Genomic DNA, 20,530 nt, shown 5'->3' with positions numbered 1-20,530 from the left:
TGGAAACCCGCCGGCTGCTGGGGCAGGGCGGCGAAAGGTCAGTCGGCCGAGAGGAGTCCGTGGAGCCACCGTTTCATAGCCTCAGGGAAAGGATCGGGCGTGCTCACGAGCCCTCTAACCCATGGCTTAAACACCCGCTTCCTAAGCCTGGGTAAGTGCAGTAGCTCTTCGCTCGAGAGGAGCCATGTGGAAGAGAGTCGTCGGGAGGGGCCCTGCGCCCTACTCCTCCTCTCCAGAAACAGGGAGGGCTGGGAAGGATTTTCCTGATTTGTCCCCGGATTTGGCCGAGTGCACAGATTTTAATTCCAGTCTTCTCATCCTCCTGTAGTTCAACTAGGTGTCTTCTTGGTGAAGCGTGAGATTGGCAAACCCAGCAGTGAGTGTGCTTCTGATTTCCCAACAAGGCAATGACTCCTTGGGTTTGTCCCCAAGACCTTATGCCTGGAGTGCCCCAAGGATGCTTCAGTCACCCTCAGTGTCAGGAATCCCAGACCTTCCTGTATCTAAAGAAGTGACCTTTAATAGTGCTCAGGGATTTCAGACCTCTCAAGTGTTTCTGCCGGGGGAATTCTTATAAAGCTGTTGGTTACATGTAATTAGGAATAGGGAAGATTTGTTTTGACTGAAAATGCTCTTCCCAAGGTGACCTCATCCAGGTTAAAAAAGACAGCTGTCATTGCTTTTCTTAGCAGGCAGTGTTGGTTACTCAGAATTTTCCTGTTGCCTCCCCGACAATGCCCAACTCCGCTTCCTTGAACCTTAGCTTTTTTTCATTCCCAGGTTCCATCCACCTTTTTGCACTTCCTATCTATAAACTCTTCGTGGCTGGTTTTATCCCCTCTCATTACGTTGATCTATTCCTCACACCACATACACACCCCAAAAAACTCAAAATGGATCGTAGATGTAAATGGAAAACCTAAACCTATACCAGAAGAAAACATAGGAGGAAATATTGGTGACCTTATTTAGGCAAATATTTCTTAAACCAAAAGCGTGATGAAAAAAATTGATAAATTGGACTTCAACAAAGTAAAAATTTATGCTCTTCCAAAGACTTGAAGCCACATACTGAAAATATTTACAAAGCATGTATCTGATGAAGGACTTGTATGGAGAATATATAAGGAGCACTCAAAAGCAATAATAAAACAGCTCGTTGTTTAAAAATGGGCAAAAGATTTGAATAGACACCAAAGAAGATACACAAATAACAAATAATTATTTTAAAAGATCTTAAACAAACAAAAAAAATCCTAAACATCATTAGACATTAGGAAAATAAACATTTAAATCACAATGAGCTACCACAACCCACCTATTAGAATGGCTTAAGTAAAACAAACAAAACCTCACAAAAACTGGCTGTTCACTCAGAATTCCTAGTATCGCTAATATTTTGTAGATTCAAATTTCAGCCTCCTATCCAGACTTCCTCCCTCTTGGCTTCATGTTAACGTTCTGCTGGAAATCTTCACCTAGATAACCTGGAAGCATATTCAACACATCCAAGGTTGAATCCATCACCTTCCCTTTCAATTTTGCTTTTCTTTCCATATTATCTACTTGGATGGGTGGGGGCGGGGGGTGGGTGAGGAGAGTATTGTCATCAACAGATTAACCCCAGCCAGACACTTGGGAGTCACCCCCACATCGTCTGTCATGTCTGCCTGTGTATCTCAATAGAAACCATACCGTCTGTCACCATCTTGATTCTCAGGTCCTCATTTTGTCACTCTTGTAGCTGATAATCATGTCTCCTTCACTCAAGGGGGTCAGAGAGTTATAGTTAACAATCTGAAAATATTACACCCCTTCTAGATCCTTCTGAGGCCAAGAGAAAGTCCAGGTTTGTTAACATACCCCACAAGATCATTCGTGCTGTGGCCACTGCCTACCTTTTTAGCATCATCTCTCTCCACTCCATACCATGAGCTTTCTCTCCAGCAATACTGAATTGCTTGTAGTTCTCTGCCCACAACATGCTGCTTTGTTCCTCTACGCTGCTGCCTCATCATAGAATATTGTCTCCCATTCTGTCCTGCCTAGATCACTAATACCCATTCTTTAAGACCAAGTTCAGAAAGCCTTCCCAGAGACCCTCACCCCCCTAAGCTAATTTAGGTTTCTTCTCTTCATTACAGTATTACTCTACATATACTTACTAACCAATTTATGAGATTTTATATTTGTTCATTTGTATTTCTTCTTTACCAAACTATTGATTTAGTTAATTCAGGGACTGCATCTTATTTGTATTCTCATCTTTAAGGTTTAGCACTATCCCTTGCACATAGTAGGTATTAAATAAATGTTTGTTGAATAAATCATTATTATCCACTAGTAGCTGAGCTACGTATTTTTCCATCTTTATTAATACAGAAGGTGGTATATTTTAAATAACTACCAAAAAATCATTAATGGAATATCAAATATAAATATGCCTGTCTCATGCCACTTTAGAAGGTCATTTGTATTGAAAGGCTTGCAACACACAAAACATATAGTTCATATGCATGCTATTGAGTAGGTAAACACATTTTCCAATGTGTTGATCATTTATGTTTTTTGTTTTCAGATTTAAAAAAATAATAATTTCAGGTAGATTCACAGTGCAAGGACACTGCCAAAAAGGATGATTAAGTAATCTGAAGAAGGTGTGGTTTATCTCCTTTCAAGAAATATATCTATATTGAAAATAAAGTTATTCTGGGTAATCAAGGAAGTGTAACATTGCCTGAAATAACAGTAATAATTTGTTTTTAAGCTTCAAAATGTAGCCAGAGGAACTTAGTTTCACCACGTAGAATTCTTAACAAACAAACTTTTCACCTGCCATTATTTCTCAATAAGAGTGTAAATTTTTTGTACTTTTCTGGAGGTAGACAGATAAAGGGATTATGGTAATCTTTTTTGTTTTTCCTCCTCAGCTCAACAAACATAAGCTGCAAAAATCTTGCCTATTGGATTTTGCAGAATTCTGTGGGATTTGGACATTTTTCCCTTGCCGTTTAAAACAGGTTTCAAATGTGATTACATTTTCCCCAACAATTTATTGTGAAAAATTTCAAACATATAGAAAAGTTGAAACAGTGTCACAGTCAACACCCATATAGCCACCTCCAAGGTTCTAAAGTTTTAACATTTTGCTGTTTTTGCTTTATCACTTATTTATCCTTTTACCCAGATGTCAACCCATCTTATTTGTTGATGCATTTCCAGGGAAGTTGCGGCCATCAATACACATATTACATTTTGCTTGAAACATAAACTCCTCACCTAGGTAATAGATTAACAAAACATACCTAGGCATATAGCTGATTAAATGATATCATTGCTTCACCTAATTTAGGCTGGATTTTGAAAATTTTGCTGTAAAACGATTTCAAATTAGTTTTTAACAAATATTGTAGTTTTATAATGATAATGAAAGCAGTTAGAGGACAAATTCTTTTATGTCAGCAAATTTGTAGTCTCATGTCTAGCAGAAGAGAGAGTGATGGTTAAAGAGAAAGGTGATTATAGGACAAAAGAAAAAAAGAAAGATTTTTAGCCTTTTTTGGCTTCAAGAATAACATGGATGGATTAGACCTGAAGAGTTTCCTACTTTGTATTCTTGCTTTCAGGTCAGATGATGCCAAGTCATCCCTGAGGGTGAACATTTATGCTTTTATGAAGGATCTTTAAGATGTTTTTATAACCTTTGCCAGTAACTCATTTTTACTGGCAAATTCTTCCTTATATTTGAGACCTACGGTCAGTAGTCATAAAATGTGAGAGAGATGCAGATAGTCATAAGAAATTAATACTGATGGCTTTTCCATTTCATTGTCATAGACACATCATATGCTACTTTTATTCTGAAGTAATAACATAGTTGAGTCACTGCATTACCTTACGGACAAATTATAATTACCTTACATTTAAGAGAAGTCATCCTTCAATTGTCCTGTTTAAGCAGTTTGTCTATTGAAAAGAAGACATCAGGGTGACTGACTAAACTCCATCTGACCTTACTGTGAATGAAGAATATTATTTTACTCTGAAGCTGGCCTTTTAACCTACATGTTCCCAGAAATTGCCTTTGTTAGAGGAAATCTTGGTTAATATTTGTAGAGCTCAGACTCTTAATTGATTGGAGTCATTATTTTCTAACAATTCACAAATAAGTGATAATTAAAGATAACATTGCTTTAGGATAAGGACCTGTATTTACTAAGGTTAAAAGATTTGAAGTTACTTTATTGTACACTTGTTTACTTAGAGAAAAAGTCACTTTTTATAAACCCAGTGATTTTAAGTACTCATCCATACATTATATGTTAATCATATGATGTAAAAATGCATAAAAAACAAATCTAGAGCTATTTTTTGTGTAAAATGTGAAAATTTTTATTGTCATTCATCCTAGCTTAATAGATTGAATCAGTAACAATAGGGACTGTCATAAGGAAGTCACCTAGAGCCCTGCGTTTTTGTGTAAAGGAGCTCCCAGAATGTTCCCTTAAGTGCCTGTGTGTATGTGCATGTATGTGTAAACTTTCTGTTTGTTTCTAACCCATTTTTGTATATGGCAGGTCCTTCCTCCAAAGTCTATTGCTAAAAAGGTAGAATCAGGGATACATAGTTCACTCTTTTTGCACTTAAAAAAACTACAGGCCAGGCACGGTGGCTCACCCCTGTAATCCCAGCACTTTGGGAGGCTGAGGCAGGTGGATCACAAGGTCAGGAGATCCAGACCATCCTGGCTAACACGGTGAAACCCCGTCTCTACTAAAAATACAAAAAATTAGCCGGGCGTGGTGGCGGGCACCTGTAGTCCCAGCTACTTGGGAGGCTGAGGCAGGAGAATGGCCTGAACCTGGGAGGCGGAGCTTGCAGTGAGCCAAGATTGCGCCACTGCACTCCAGCCTGGGCAACAAAGCGAGACTCCGTCTCAAATAAAAAACAAAAACAAAAACAAAAACTTACAGTGTCCCTTTAAGTTTTTTTAGGGAAACATAGCTAAACTAGCCAAGATTTGGTGGGAGAAGGGGAGTGGTTTCCCTTTCATTCAAAAGCCAAAATTCATAAAAGCGAACTACCAGGCTGTATATTAGCCACACACACATACCCTCACTGTCTACACCACTCCCCTAGTTCTCCAGCCTCACCTCCTCGTCTCCGTACCCCTGGCCCCTACAGATTGCTGTGTGGCTCTGGCTCCATTTCCTTGAAGTCATTGTTCAGAATTCACTTCCTCAGTGAGGGCTATCTTATGTAAACTACAACCAACATTTCTAATCACTTTATCCGCTTATTTGCCCCTGTAGCATTGCTCACTTTCTAACACAACTGTATAGTTTACTTATTTATTATGATGTTTTTTGTCCACATCCTATTAGAGTATAAGCACCACAAAGCCAGGATTTTTTTGTCCGTGTTATGCTCTAATGTGAAACAAACAGCTAGAACAGTGTTTGATGCTCAGTAAATATATATTGAATGAATGAGTACATCTACACATGATAATAAGTTATAAATAAATTTCTTGAAGAGAAGAACTGAGCAGAGGGGATTTTTTATAATGATTGAGAACTCACATTTTGATGTCATTCAGACCGTGTTTAGTCTAGGCCTTTCACTCAGTAGTGTATTCCTTGCATTCCCTTTTTAAACCTCCGTTACTTATTCTATAAAATAGAGATAATAGTAACATCTTTCATGGGATTATTGTGAGGATAAATGAAAAAATACATATAAAGGGCTTAGCATACTTTCAGACAACTAGTGAAGACTCAGAAAACATTGACAAATATTGATATAGCGTTTGAAATTAATTTTAGAATTATCTACAGTGTCTGTCAGATTATAATATGAAAGTCAAGTCCACCTAGATTGGTTCTTATTCTTTTCCCCATTCACAAAAGTTATGTGAATCATTTACGTAATTCAGTAATTATAGACCAATCCACTAAATAGTTTACTGATTGACAAAAGTCATCTTAAACAAGCATTATTATTTTAATATTATTCTCTGAGGTATTTCTGAGAGAAGCTCTTTATTTCAATTATTCTGTCATTGAGTTCAACACTATAGACTTGGTTGGCACCAAAGAAATGTTGTCTGGCAATTTGTTAAAACTTAAAGTAGAACTTAAAGGAAATGGAGCAAAATGTGGTGGTTTACAGCTGTATAATCCTAGCACTTTCAGAGGCTGAGGAGGGAGAATCACTTGAGCCCAGGAGTTTGAGACCAGCCTAGCCAACATACCAAGATTTCGTCTCTACTAAAAATAAAAATAAAAAAGTTAGCTGGGCATGGTGGCATGCACCTGTAGTCCCAGCTGCTCAAGAGGCTGAGGCAGGAGGATTGCTTGAGCCCAGGAATTTGAGGCTGCAATGAGCTATGATCACATCACCGCACTCTAACCTGGGTGACAGAGTGAAACCCTGTCTCAAAAAAAAAAAAAGCGAATGGACTTTGCTTCTTAGTAGTTTAGTAAACAAAATCTGCTAGTGAGCAGAGAAAATGTTCATTTGGGAACTGAATTCTTTTTTTAAAAAAGCTTTTTAGATGCCCAACAACAATAAAAAGAATCATTGTGTTGTGTGATACATTCATATAATACAATGCTATACAGCAATCAAAAAGAATGAATTACTGCTACATGAAACAACCTGGATGAATCTCACAGAAATGGGATATAGCTTACATAAAGCAAAGTCCACCACATTTTAAGTATACAATTTTTACGTATGTGTATAACCATGTACTCATCATTCTGATAAAGATGTGGAACATTTCTGGCATCCCAGAGGGTTCCCTTTTATCCTCTCCCAGTAAGTGCCCCCCCGCTCCACCTCTCCAAGGTAACTGAACCACTATTTGACTGTAAGTTAGTTTTGGCTATTCTTATACATGGAATCATGTAAAATGTACCCTTTCGCGTCTGGCTTCCTTGGCTCTGCTTTACTCATCCATGTTCTGTGTAGTAGTAGTTCATTCTTTGCTGAATAGAATTCTGTTATATGAATGTACTACTATTTATCTTCTTTATTTTTGATGGATGTTTCAGTTTGGGGCCAATATGAATAAATCTGCTATGAACATTATTGTATCTGTCTTTTGTTAGACATTTAAGTATTCATTTCTGTTGGGTTATGTTACCTAGGAAATGGAATTGCTGGGTTATAGGATATATGTTTTCACTTTAACAGATTGTGCTAAACAGTTTTCCACAGTGTTTGTACAATTTACATTCCCACCAGCAATAGATGCAAGTTACAGTTGCTCTGTATCCTTGCCAACACTTGGTATTGTGATACCTTTTAATTTTGGTGGGTGTGTAGTGAGATATCGTTGTGGTTTTAATTTGCAGCTCTGTGGTGGTTAATAGTGTCAATTGCCTCATATGTGATTTTTTTCAGTTATTTTAAATTTTCAGTTATTTAATTTTTCAGTTATTTTGTTTATTCTTCAATATGAATAAAATCAATATCACTTTTTGTATTGGACGAAAGTGCTTTTAAAGTCAGTATTAATTAAAACCTCTTCAAAGTCAATTTATTTATTTTTGAAGACAAAAATATTTCTTTCTCCCACCACAGCAATATTTAAATGTGGAATCTATACTTGTAGTTGAGTAAATCCATTTGTGAATAAGATACTTCCTTTAAAGGGGCCTTAATAGATTCACTAATAAATATGTGTGAAATATGTTTTAATGTATCGAAAGCACTTAGTGCCTGAAATGTAGTAAGTGCTAAAGTTATTTTAAAATAATTAAAATATACTTTAAAAAAAAATATATATATATATGTTTTGCCTGGAGAGAACACCTGTTGTCAGGACACCCACTTCTCATTCTGCCTCTGCTGCCAATAACTATGTGGGTTTGGACCATTTTTTGCTATCAGTAACATGAATGCTTTTAGTTAGATGATTTCTAAGTCACATTGTAGGATTCAGTAGCTTCCTTTTTGGTTAGAATGGAAAAAACACTAGACCGGTAATCAGTCAATGTAAGTTATTTACACTTGTGGACCTTTGCTTTGTTTCATGACTCAGAACCCAATAAGAAGTTATCTTTCCCCTCCTCCTCCTTTTCTACCCTTCCTCCTTTAATAGATTTCGATATAAAATTGCAAGCAATACAGTAATTCCTTAAACCTGGAAATTAGCATAACCAATATAAATTTTTTTTAAAAAACGTAAGTTACTAAACTTTTTATACTAATAAACTGTAGACCTTGAGTTATTCTTCACATAACTGTACTTCACTGTAAGTACAGTGATTTTTTTCATAACTAGAAACTTTTTCAACCAAAATTAAACTGATATCTATATCAAGTTGCAGAATTTTCACAGATTTAATTTTCTCAGAGTGATTTTTGTTTGCATTTCTAAATCCTAGGCAGTCATAGAATATGATTCACCCTAATCTTATTTCCTTACATTTTGCTTTATGTTATTACGGTCTTTTGCTTGTTTTGCAGTAATATTTTCTATTGTATACTTTGAGTAGCATTGGTTTTTTTTCTTTAGCAATTTTTACACCTTACTATCAGAGCTCATCACATTTTCTGATAAAGGCTTATTGAGATTCAGACTCAAACTCATATAGATTCTATTTTAATCTTATCTTTGCTTCTGGCTATTGCCTCTCTTCTGGTGTTTATTAAATAAAACCTGATGAAATCGTATCATATCAAAATATTAGTAGTAGTATTAGTGGTATCAAAAATATTGTTTTCTCCACGCATACCAATTGCAGAAGCAGTGAATAGCGTGGTTAAAAGCCTGGACTTTAATGTCATGGGCTTTAGAGTCAGACTACAGGATTTGAATTTTGACTTCTCTTACTAGCAATGTGACCTTAGGAAAGTTGAACCCTTAGTTATATTGCCTGTAAAATACATATAATAAAGGCACTTATAGGACCATCATGATGATTAAATGAAGTAATACTACATATAAACAGTGTCTTTGAACAGTGTTTTTGCACTTTGTAAGTGTTCAATAAATGTTAGCAATCATTATAAATATTATTACCTTTAGGGTTTTGTGAAGATTACATGTGATAAGTAAACTGTATATCTAAAGGCCTGCAATATAGTGCACAATTAACATTAGCTAGTATTACTACCAAAAATATTCTCTAGCTAGCTGGTTTTACAGAATTTCTGTGTGTTCTAGGTAAAATTGCAGTTTAGGACCATCATCCATCCTCCTTGACACCAAACAAAAAGTGAATTTGTAATTAGAATATTTAGTACTAAGAAAACATGGACATCCAGGCTAAAGCTCAAAGCTTTTAAAAATTATAATGTAGCTGCAGTGTTATTTGCAAATGAAAGGAAACAGAAAGTGGTGTTAGTAATTTTAAAGATAAATTTTTTCTTGAATAAGGTGTGATGTTTAGTTCCTAATAATTTTGTCCTGTGACCGATTAAACCCATCAGTAGGTTGAAGGTGTTCAGGGCATGGTAATCTGAGACTGAGGCCAGTCATTTTCTTAGACAGAGAAGCTATAAGAAATCCTATGTAGAAATTACTTAGTATCACACTAACTTTGATATTTGCATCACTTAGATGTCATTTACTTTCCTATTATCTGTGCTCCTGCCTGGCCTCCCTGCCATCTCAGTAATAGAGTTCCTTGCCTTCTTCCTAGTCATCAGGACCTGCATCTCTGCCTTGTTATTTCAAGAGGTTGAACTTGCTACTGATTTCATTCCTCTGAGAGACTTAAATTCTTGCCTTGGCCCCATCTGCCCATGATTGGGTTCCCTTTTACAAAGCTAGGCTCCCACAAAGGAAGACACTCACCTATCTGAAATTGCCAGGGTCATTGAGCACTTTTGAACAGGTGTAGGCACAACTTCAAGAGGTACCGTTCACATAGATGACATACAGCTGCCCAGCTGTACATGGTGGCTCAGTGGCCAGTTGCCTATTTCTCGAACTATGGTTGATCACCTGCTGTGTTCCTGCTTGGTGGTCTTCATTAGACAGCTCAGGCTGAGATTCTTGCCCGTGTTTGTGGTCTTCAGTTTTTTTAATTATGTGATCTCACCTGCTTTTATCTTGCTTCTGGTTAATTTATCTCAAATTTCATGGCCATCCATTGCTCAGTGTGTTGCCTCTACCTGGAATACTTCCCTACTTTATCTCATAGGAATTATCCTTAAAATTCTAGTTCAGAAACCTCTCATCTATAGTGTTTTCCCACCTCACATAACTGCAAATTTTTTTCTTATTTTGATTTTCTTTAATAGTCTATTGCTATTATATGTTTTTCTTAAGACTATAGATTTTAAGGGCAGGGCCAATGTTTTATCTTTATATTCTCTGTAACTCCTGTATGGTGTTCTGCTCATAATAGATGTTAAATGAATATTCGTAGTATGTCTTGATGAAAGTGCTACTTAACAAAAGCAGGCAAGTCAAGGTATGCTAATGAACTGAGAAAGGAGAGGCTAGAAACAAGGAAAATGACATGATAAACTATTGCAGTGATCTGTACATGAGGTGATAGTAAGTCTTGCGTATACTCAGTGACAAAAGAAGTTGAGATGTGTTAATTATATAAATCAGTGGGGATGACCATGAACATAATTAAATGGGGGAGGGGAGGAAAGGGATTGATTAAAGCCAGAGGATGATGCAAACTGGATCCTACTTCTTACTTTTAGAAGTTTATATCAAATGTCAAGAAAATAAAAGTAAGTTCAAATTTAAATTAACAGTATTCTACATTCAGTGTAATAATGTTTAAAACTATGTAGAAATGGATCCTTAAAAACCTCTCATTTAGTCTTTCTAGAGCTGTCATAATATTTGATGACTATAAATGTAAATTCCATTTAATGGTGAAATTTCAACAAAACTGGAATGAGCTATGGGATTTTTCTTTTGTAACCAGATAGACAAATAAATAGGTGGAGAGAGTTAAGATTATTACTCACTTTTGAAAATCATTTGAAATACTTTTACACTCCCTTCCCAAAAAGCCTTTTGAGAGCTAGAGTTATTTATTTTTGGAGCATCACATTTTGACAGATTTTTGCACATTCTTCAGTGGTCATCACATGAAGAGATTTAGCTTAATTCCTTGCACAACTAACTTGAAGTCTTATGATACCTAGTTGACCTTAATTGTGTCTTGTTCAGTCCAACAAATGCTTACTATGTCTCATGCATAAGGCTATGTGCTCTTTATTCTCAGGGATAAAAAGAAGCATAAATCACTATTTGTATCATCTAGGGATTATATTCAAATGAAGAACACAGCACACCTGTGCCCTATATCACAATATGTACAGTGATACATGCTATAATAGAAGTGCAAGCAGTAAGGCAGAAAAGGAGGAAAAAGATTAATTAAACTGGATACTGTTCTAATAGCTTGATCTGACCTTATTGTTTATAATATCTAGGTAACACATGGAAGCTATTTCTGGATTCTTGATGGTTTAGATGACTTATCACAAGATAACCAAAGTTTGTTTATGTCATGGTTTAGAGAGACTAAATTGGTGTAATGTTGTCCAGGAAGCCCAGACATGTTGCCGATAGGACAGCATTGCAGCATTGCAGTTGGCCTTCATCCTTACAAACATGCTAACTGGATTTTTCTTAGGATACCCACAATACCAGTTGCTTAGCAATGGACTAACACTAGCTATGTTTATCTGTTTCTGGTATACAAAAGTCTGGCTGCCATTTTATCCACTTCTATTAGGGTCTAGGAAGAGGTGAGTAATATGTATTTCTTATTTATTTATTTTTTTTGGGATGGAGTTTAGCTCTTTCACCCAGGCTGGAGTGCAGTGAAGCAATCTCAGCTACTCGGGTTCAAGCAATTCTCCTGCCTCAGCCTCCTGAGTAGCTGGGATTACAGGTGCACACCACCATGCCTGGCTAATTTTTTTGTATTTTTAGTAGAGACGGAGTTTCACCATGCTGGCCAGGCTGGTCTTGAACTCCTGACCTTGTGATCCGCTTGCCTCTGCTTCCCAAAGTGCTAGGATTACAGGTATGAGCCACCGCACCGGGCCAGTAATGTGTATTTCTAATTAGGACATCCCTTCTTTCAGATGCCAGTTTGCAGGTTACTTGATGAACATAAAATCATAACAGGTAAGTGGGTCTAATTACCTAGATGCTTGGAAGATGCAGAAAATATCTTTCTTCCACATAGTGTCCTAGTTAATGGAATTCTTTTGAGCCCTGTAAGTGCCCTTGCTGAACTCTGTTTTCTGGACTAACGTTTTCACATTCGTTCTTTCCGTTAAAAATACCATTTAAGCTACAGTCTAGTTGCTGTTTCTGAGGGCCTGGAAGAATTCAGCCTCATCCCATTAAGTGTAGGTGTGTTTGACCAGCTCTCTGTCCTCTTAGGCCCATCCCTTTATTACAGTCTGTATTTTAAGTTTTAATGTTTATAATTAGGATCTCATTTATTCTTTTCTGGTACTCCTGAATAACCACAGTTTTACTAACAATAACATAAAAATATTTCAGCCACTACATGAGCCCCATTCAAAAAATTTGTTTCAAGTTAGTTTGTTGGCTGGAACTACAGTGGCACTAATATAACACTTGCTCCAAGATCTATGATCTAATGCTTTAATCACACAGGATGCATCTAGTTACTCAAATCAGAGATTCTAAAATCACCCTGAGTGTTCTCATACTCTCCAGGTAATTGCTCTGTCTTGTCAATTTTGTCTCTTGCTTATCTCTTGAATCATTCCAGTATTCTCCATGCCCACTGCTCAAGCTTTAATTCTGGCCTGTGTCCTTTTTCACCTACACTATAGAGTAGCCTGCTAACTAGTCTCCCTATCTCAAGTATTGCCCTAGACCATCTTTACACTGCAATTGTGTTTTCTCTAAAAAGATTCATCATATAATCTTAAACTTTTTAATCCTTTTATGATACCTTATATAAAAGTTCAAATTCCTTAGAATAATATACAGACCCTTACTATTTAGATTTTGCCTATCTTTCCAGTCCTTTCTCCATTCTCCTATTGTATACCTTTTACTCCTGCCATGCTGAACTCACTTCCAGAAGTAGGGTTTTTCTTGCCATCACCATTTTGCACATGCTGTTTCACTCTCTAGAGAACTCCCATGACCATCTTCCAGGTAGATTTCTATTTATTTTCAAGAGTCATCTTAGACATTCCTTGCTCCAGGAAATCTTTCTTATGCTCCCAGACATAATGTGGTGTCTTTTTTGTTTCCATTCCTATGTCTAATAACACATGCTGTCTTAGAGTAATTAATTATTTGTGGATTCACCAATGGACTTTGTACTTCTGAGAGATAGAGACAATGTTCTCTTCCTTTTCGTGACTGTCACAATACTAGAACATAGTGATAATATTTCTTTTGAATGAAGTGGAGTAGGCACTTGACATTCTGGATTTAATTTCCTAGCTTGCAAGCAACCTTGAAGATTCATCACTTGTACTAATTTGTATTATAATTTGCAGAGGCATAACTTTGACGCAAGTGCCCTATGGGGTTGGTATGTAGGAATGAGTCGCTAACCTTGTGAGAATTCTAGCCAGCTGCTTGATGCCGCCCTTTCAGAGTGGCTTTGCTTTTTTCTTTATGGAAATTTTCAAGGTTCTTTTATTAGTTTTCATACTGCTATAAAAACATACCTGAGACTGGCTAATTTATTAAGAACAGAGGTTTAATTGGCTCATGGTTCTGCAGGCTGTACAGGCTTTTGCTTCTGGGGAGGCCTCAGGAAACTTAAAATCGTGGTGGAAGGCAAAAGGAAGCAGGCATGGCCTTCATGTGGCCAGAACAGGTGAGGGGAGTGGGGAGGTGCCACACACTTTTAAACAACCAGATCTTTTGAGAACTCTATTATGCAACAGCACTAGGGGAATGGTGCTAAACCATTAGAAACCACCCCCCATGATTCAGTCACCTCCCACCAGGCCCCACCTCCAATAATGGGGATCACAATGCAACATGAGATTTCAGTAGGGGCACAGAGCCAAGTCGTATCATTCTACCCTGGCTCTTCACAAAACTCATGTCCTTCTCACATTTCAAAACAATCTGGCTTCCCAATAGTCCCCCAAAGTCTTAACTCATTCCAGCATTAACTGAAAAGTCCAAGTTCAAAGTCTCATCTGAGACAAAGCAAGTCCCTTCCATCTATGAGCCTGTAAGATCAAAAACAACTTAGTTACTTGCAAGATACAATGGGGGTACAATTCTCTCATTCCAAAACAGAGAAATTGACCAAAATGAGGGGCTACAGGCCCCATGCAAGTCCAAAACGCTTCAGGGCAGTCATTAAATCTTAAAGCTCCAAAATAGCATTTGATTCCATATCTCAAATCCAGGCCACACTGATGCAAGGGATGGGCTCCCAAGGGATTGGGCAGCTGTGCCCCTGTGGCCCTGCAGGTTACAGCCCTCACAGCTGCTTTCACAGGCTGGTGTTGAGTGCCTGAGGCTTTTGCAGGCACCCAGTGCAAGCTGTCAGTGGATCTACCATCCTGGGGTCTGGAGGACCCTCTTCTCACAGCTCCACTAGGCAGTGCCCCAGTGGGAACTCTGTTTGGGGGCTCCAACCCCACATTTCCCCTCTGCAGTACACTAGTAAAGGTTCTCCATAGGGCTCTGCCCCTACAGCCGACTTCTACCTGGACTTTCGGATGTTTACGTACATCCTCTGAAATCTAGGTGGAGGCTCCTAAGCCTCAACTCTTGCCCTCTGCACACCTGTCGGCTTAACACCATGTGGAAGCTGCCAAGGCTTGTGGCTTGTACCCTCTGGATCAGTGGCCTTAGACATATCTGGAGCCCTTTTAGCCACAGCTGGAACCGAAGCCACTGAGACAGAGGGTGCCATGTCCTGATGCTGCACAGATCGGTGGGTCCCTAGGCCTGGCCCACAAAACCATTTTTCCCTCCTAGGCCTCCAGGCCTGTGATGGAAGAGGCTGCTGAGAAGGTCTCTGAAATGGCTTGGAGGCATTTTCCCCATTGTCTTGGTTATTAACATTCAGCTTACCTTATGCAAATTTCTGCAGCTGGCTTGAATTCCTCCCCAGAAAATGAATTTTTTTTTCTACCACATGGCCAGGCTGCAAATTTTCTGAACTTTTATGCTCTGCTTCCCTTTTAAATATGAGTTCCAGTTTCAGGTCATTTCTTTGTTTATGCAAATGAGCATAAGCTTTTAGAAGAAGCCAGGCCACACCTTGAATGCTTTGCTGCTTAGGAATTTCTTCCACAAGATACTCAAATCATCTCTCAAGTTCAAAGTTCCACAGATCCCTAGAGCAGGGGCACAATACCACCAGTCTCTTTGCTAAAGCATATCAAGAGTGACCTTTACTCCAGTCCTCAATAAGTTCCTCATCTCTGTCTGAGACTACCTCAGCCTGGACTTCACTGTCCATATCACTATAAGCATCTTGGTCAGAACCATTCAACAAGTCTCTAGGAAGTTCCAAACTTTCCCTCATCTTCCTATCTTCTTCTGAGCCCTCCAAACTGTTCCAGCCTCTGCCTGTTACACAGCTTCAAAGTTACTTCCACATTTTCAGCTATCTTTATAGCAGTGCCCCACTCCTGGTACTAATTCTCTATATTAGTCCATTCTCACATTGCTATGAAGACATACCAGAACCTGCATAATTTATTAAGAAAAGAGTTTTAATCAGCTCACAGTTCTGCAGACTGCACAGGCTTCTGCTTCTGGGGAGGCCTCAGGAAGCATACAGTCATGGCATAAGGCAAAGGGGAAGCCGTCATGTTCTTCACATGGCCGGAGCAGGAGAGAGGGGGTAGAAGGGGGATGTGCTATACACTTTTAAAAAACACCAGATCTTGTGAGAACTCTATCACAAGACAGCACTAGAGGAATGGTGCTAAACCATTAGAAACCACCCCCATGATCCAATTATCTCCTACCAGGCCCCACCTCCAATACTGGGGATCACAATTCAACATGAGATTTGGGTAGGGACAGAGAGCCAAACCATATCAGTTCTATTGTAAAATTTTAGTTACAGGATGAATTTATTCCATTTTCATGGACTTTTTATGAAACTTTTCATAACCTACATATTCATTTCAATAGTTAAAAGGAAACACAGCATGGAACTGTTTCTTACTCTTTGGTTTATTTATGCATGATATTCCTCTGTAGAGAATGTATGTAAATTGTTACTTGGTTTGTATCATTTTCAAAGATTAGCAGGCTCAATAGTATTTCCATTGTCAGTGAATTCCATCTTCCAGTTTTAATTTAAGTGTTCTCTTTCTAGCACCCTTCCCACCATTGTTTTGTTTTATTTTCACTCAGAATACAGTATTCCTCATCTTGCCAAACACAGATCCCTCTACCCCTTTTCTGAATTTCTTCTCCCACTTTCACAGAGACCTGTTATCCTCTTCCATAATTTCAGCTACTCCTTCCCCACTGACTTTTACCCTTCAGCATATTAGAATACTTCCATCTTAAAAATAATCAAAACAACTGCCCTCTAATCATTGCCCATTTCTAACTATTTCTTAATACTTTTCCTTTTCATCACAAGTGTTTTGAAGAAATGTTCAGAGATCATCTCAAATTCTTCATCATCTCTGCTGTTTTCTTAATTCATTTTATCTGACTTCTACCCCTACTACAGTGAAACTGTTTTTGCCATGAACTCTAATGATCTACATATTATTAAAATAGGGACAGTCTGCTACTGGATCTCTCTGCATGTTTTGATTCTGTTGACTAATCCTTCCATGGTTTATCTGACACCATTCTCTCTTGAATTTCTTTCTATCTGTTCTAAGTTAGTCTACTCCTCAACTACTGGTATTCTCAGCATTCCATTCTAGATCTTATTCTTCCCTCACTCTACAAAATTTCTACTTGGTGATCTTATTTACTCCCATGGCTCCAAAATCACTTCTAAAATTATTACTTTTTTCTTTCTCTCTCTTTCTCTCCCTCTTTCTCTCCTTCCTTCCTCCCTTCCTTCCTTCCTCCCTCCCTTTCTTCCTTCCGTTCTCTTTCTTTCTTTCCCTCCCTCTCTCCCTCTCTCTCTTTCTTTCTCCTTCCTTTCATTCCTTTCCCTCTCTCCCTTCCTCCCTTCCTCCCTCCCTCCCTTCCTTCCTTCCTTCCTTCCTTCCTTCCTTCCTTCCTTCCTTCCTTCCTTCCTTCCTTCCTTCCTTTTTTTCTGAGACAGAGTCTCACTTTGTTACCTGGGCCAGAATGCAGTAGTACGATCAGCTCACTGCAGCCTCAAACTCATGAGCCAAAGTGATTCTCCTGCCTCCCCAGTAGCTGGGACTGCAGGTGCATGCCACCATACTAGGCTACCTTTTATTTTTTTGGCAGAGATGGGTTCTCACTATGTTACCCAGGCTGGTCTCAAACTCCTGGCCTCAAGTGATTTTCCTGCCTCAGTCTCTCAATGTGCTGGGATTACAGGCGTGAGCCACGTAATGCCCAGCTAAAGTTATGAGTTTCATATGTTTTTTTGCTTGGGATTTCTTTCCTGAGCTGCCATCCCATATATTCAACTGCATTTTCCACAGCACCTCAATACTGTGTGTGCAAAACTGAACTCCCCTTTTCCCACTGTATATGCTTTTCTTTCTGATTTCCCTTTTCCTCTTCCTATTGTAATTCCAAGACCTTATTTCTTTCCTCCAGAATTGCTTCATCACTTCCTAAGACTGATTCCAGTCTCATCTGACATTTAATCTTCATCTTCATCACTGCTCCCAAAATTATTTCTTTTTCTGAAACACATCTTTATTTTATTCCTCTGCTTGAAACATTTCAGTGCTCCCCATTACATTCAAGATAAAATGTATTTAAGTATATGTACACAGTGTATTTAAGTCAATTTATGATCTGGCCCCAGTGTTTCTGTGAAACCACAACTTTTGCCTCTCCTGTGTGCTAGTCAACTTTATATCAGGTCTCAGGGAACACTCTACTGTCTACCTTGCATGCTACCCACTTTCCCCCCTCTGACCTTTTCCTCCTGTGCAGTTCTCATTCTTGAAACCTGATGTCACTACTTCCAAGCCTCTGCTTTTCTTCCCCATCCACTCATCTGACATTGCTATTCTTCCTATTTCGTATTTCTTTTATAGCACTGACTCATTCAACTATAATGGTTTCTCTGAGTGTTTCCTAAACTATAAGCTTTCTGACAGCAGGAATTATGTGCTTTATCTTTGTATCCTGACAAGTAGAATGTAACTGTGGAACATATTTAATAAAAGTTTGTTCGATGAATAATGTCTGTATTTAATTTACTTCAAAAATAATCAATAGTACCTGCAATTACAGTGGTTTCTTTTTCATTGTATAATGCAAAATAGGTTCACCCTTTTAAAATGGCCACAACTCCTATATGAACTTAGAGATATGAGAAAGTACCTCAGGGTAAATGTAACTACAAGTGATAATAATATGATAAAGCCTTTGCAATACAATTCTGACCTGAATTACCCAGAGGTAAGCTAAACTTCATAGGTGAAGGGCATAGTTCTCCACAAGACTGCCCTCATTTCAGACACCAGCCACAAGCCTGGGGGCTTCCAGGGGTACTCTCACTTCTGATCAGCTGTTTACAAATACATGAGGATAGCTACAAACCCTTCAGTTTCAATCATTAACAAGAATTATTAGACTTACAGAATACAGGAAAGCACTATAATTATGATAAAACTTTTATTATATCAAAAAGAGTACATATCAGAACCAGCCAAAAGAAGAAACACGTATGAGGTCTGGGAGGGCCCAAATATGAGGGTTCCATGTCCTCTCTCCATGGAGTTAAAATTCATCATCTTCTGGTAGATTGTTGTGCGACAATTGCTAACCAGGGGAGCTTACCTGAACCTTGGTGTTTGGAGTTTTTATTGGGCTTTTATTATGTAAGTATGATTGACTGAATCATAACCATGCAGTGGAACTCAACCTCCATACTTCTTCCCTCCCTGCAGGTCAGGCTGGTATCACATGGCTGAAAGTACCAACCTTCTAATTACATGGTTGCCCTTTCTGGAATGTCCAGCCCCCATCTTGAGTCATCACATTAGATTAAACTATCATTAGCCCACCATAAATAATGAAGACACTCTGATCATGGAGAAATTTCAAGAACTTACAGTCTCTCTCCTAGGGACCAGGGACAAAGGCCAGCTACATGCTTTTTTTTTTTTTTTTTTATGAGATGGAGTCTAGCTCTGCCACCCAGGCTAGAGTGAAGTGGCACCATCTCTGCTCACTGCAACCTCTGCCTTCTGGGTTGAAGCGATTCTCCTGCCTCAACCTCCTGAGGAGCTGGGATTACAGGAATATGCCACCATACCCGGCTAATTTTTGTATTTTTAGTAGAGACGGAGTTTCACCATGTTGGCCAGGCTGGTCTCAAAACTCTTGACCTCAAGTGATCCGCCCACCTCAGCCTCCCAAAGTGCTGGGATTACAGTACCTTCTTTACAATAACAGCCTTGATCACCTAAAATAAAAAACAGATCTGACCATCAAAACTAAAATTGCAAAACCTAAATTATATTGGTAGTCCAGAATTCTTGTTCATTTATCTGTTTTAAACATATGATCATTAAGAAAAGTCCAAAGAATTTGGAATTCATGTACAGATTAGAAGTCTGAATGGCACTATAAAATTGAGTTGACAGCATTAATTTCCATTTGGAAAAGTCTGCTAGAGGTTATTCATACAGGAAGAATTTATCAGAATTTGCAACTGTCTCTAAAGTAGATTACACATATTTTATTTGGTGAATGTTTCAGAAATTGTGTTAGTGTGGACAGTTAAGAAAATAAAACTGAATGATCCTTATAAAGCTGATGGTCTGTGAAATTCTACCTACATCAAACAGATTCAATAGAGTAATCTTTATCCATTAAGTGTTATTTCCTATTATTTGATATTACTGATTTAATAAATTTAAAATCTATTATTTATAATAGACAAGTATGTCTAGGTTTCATTTACAATTAAACTAATTAAAACTTGATTAAAGTTTCTGCTTGCATTATAGGTATCCTAAGTAGCCCAATTAAACTCATTGTACCAATAGTGACACTTTCTTATTAAGAAAGCCCGAGTGTAAAGTATAATTCCTGGGAAGGAATTGAAAAGTCTCTCTAAGACATTAGCCTCCAAAACTTTGAAAAATTATGTAAGGTAAGAAAAGAGGGTGGACAAACACAGTGATTTAAGTAATGTGAGTAAAAATCACTTGTGATTGGAGGGTCACTGTTTCTAGCAGGATGGCAAAATACCCTGAATAATTCTGCTACTGAAAATGGCCACAGATGCTGGAAGAAATATGTAACTGAGCTGAGAAGAAATTTAAGAAATTCACAGGTCAAAAGCAAAATGAATACAGAAACCCAGAGAGATAAGGTAGGACTCGAGCTGCCTTTTCCAGGGATTTGTGCAAAATCCTCTTTCTTTACCCTGAGCTCAATTTGCACATTGAGGCAGGTGACAAAGTCTAAAGCCTACCGAAG

The 20,530-nt window shown here is 38.1% G+C and overlaps 1 long non-coding RNA gene across 4 annotated transcripts in view; it reads left to right on the top strand.

Annotated features, from left to right (window-relative positions):
- Positions 1-12: 12 nt before the first annotated feature.
- Positions 13-20,530, top strand: part of LOC100992704 (uncharacterized) — a 61,477-nt gene continuing 40,959 nt past the window's right edge. For 2 of the 4 annotated variants that reach the window (XR_610057.6, XR_010110798.1), the window contains exon 1: positions 13-151. This is a non-coding gene — a long non-coding RNA (uncharacterized LOC100992704). The remainder of the gene's footprint in view (positions 152-20,530) is intronic. The other 2 variants (XR_010110799.1, XR_010110800.1) reach the window with 1 other exon arrangement.

The sequence above is a fragment of the Pan paniscus genome, chromosome 1 (genome assembly GCF_029289425.2).
Source record: "Pan paniscus chromosome 1, NHGRI_mPanPan1-v2.0_pri, whole genome shotgun sequence".
Taxonomy (NCBI): Eukaryota; Metazoa; Chordata; class Mammalia; order Primates; family Hominidae; genus Pan; species Pan paniscus.
The sequence above is the reverse complement of the archived record's forward strand: the minus strand, read 5'-3'. Positions and strand labels throughout refer to the sequence as shown.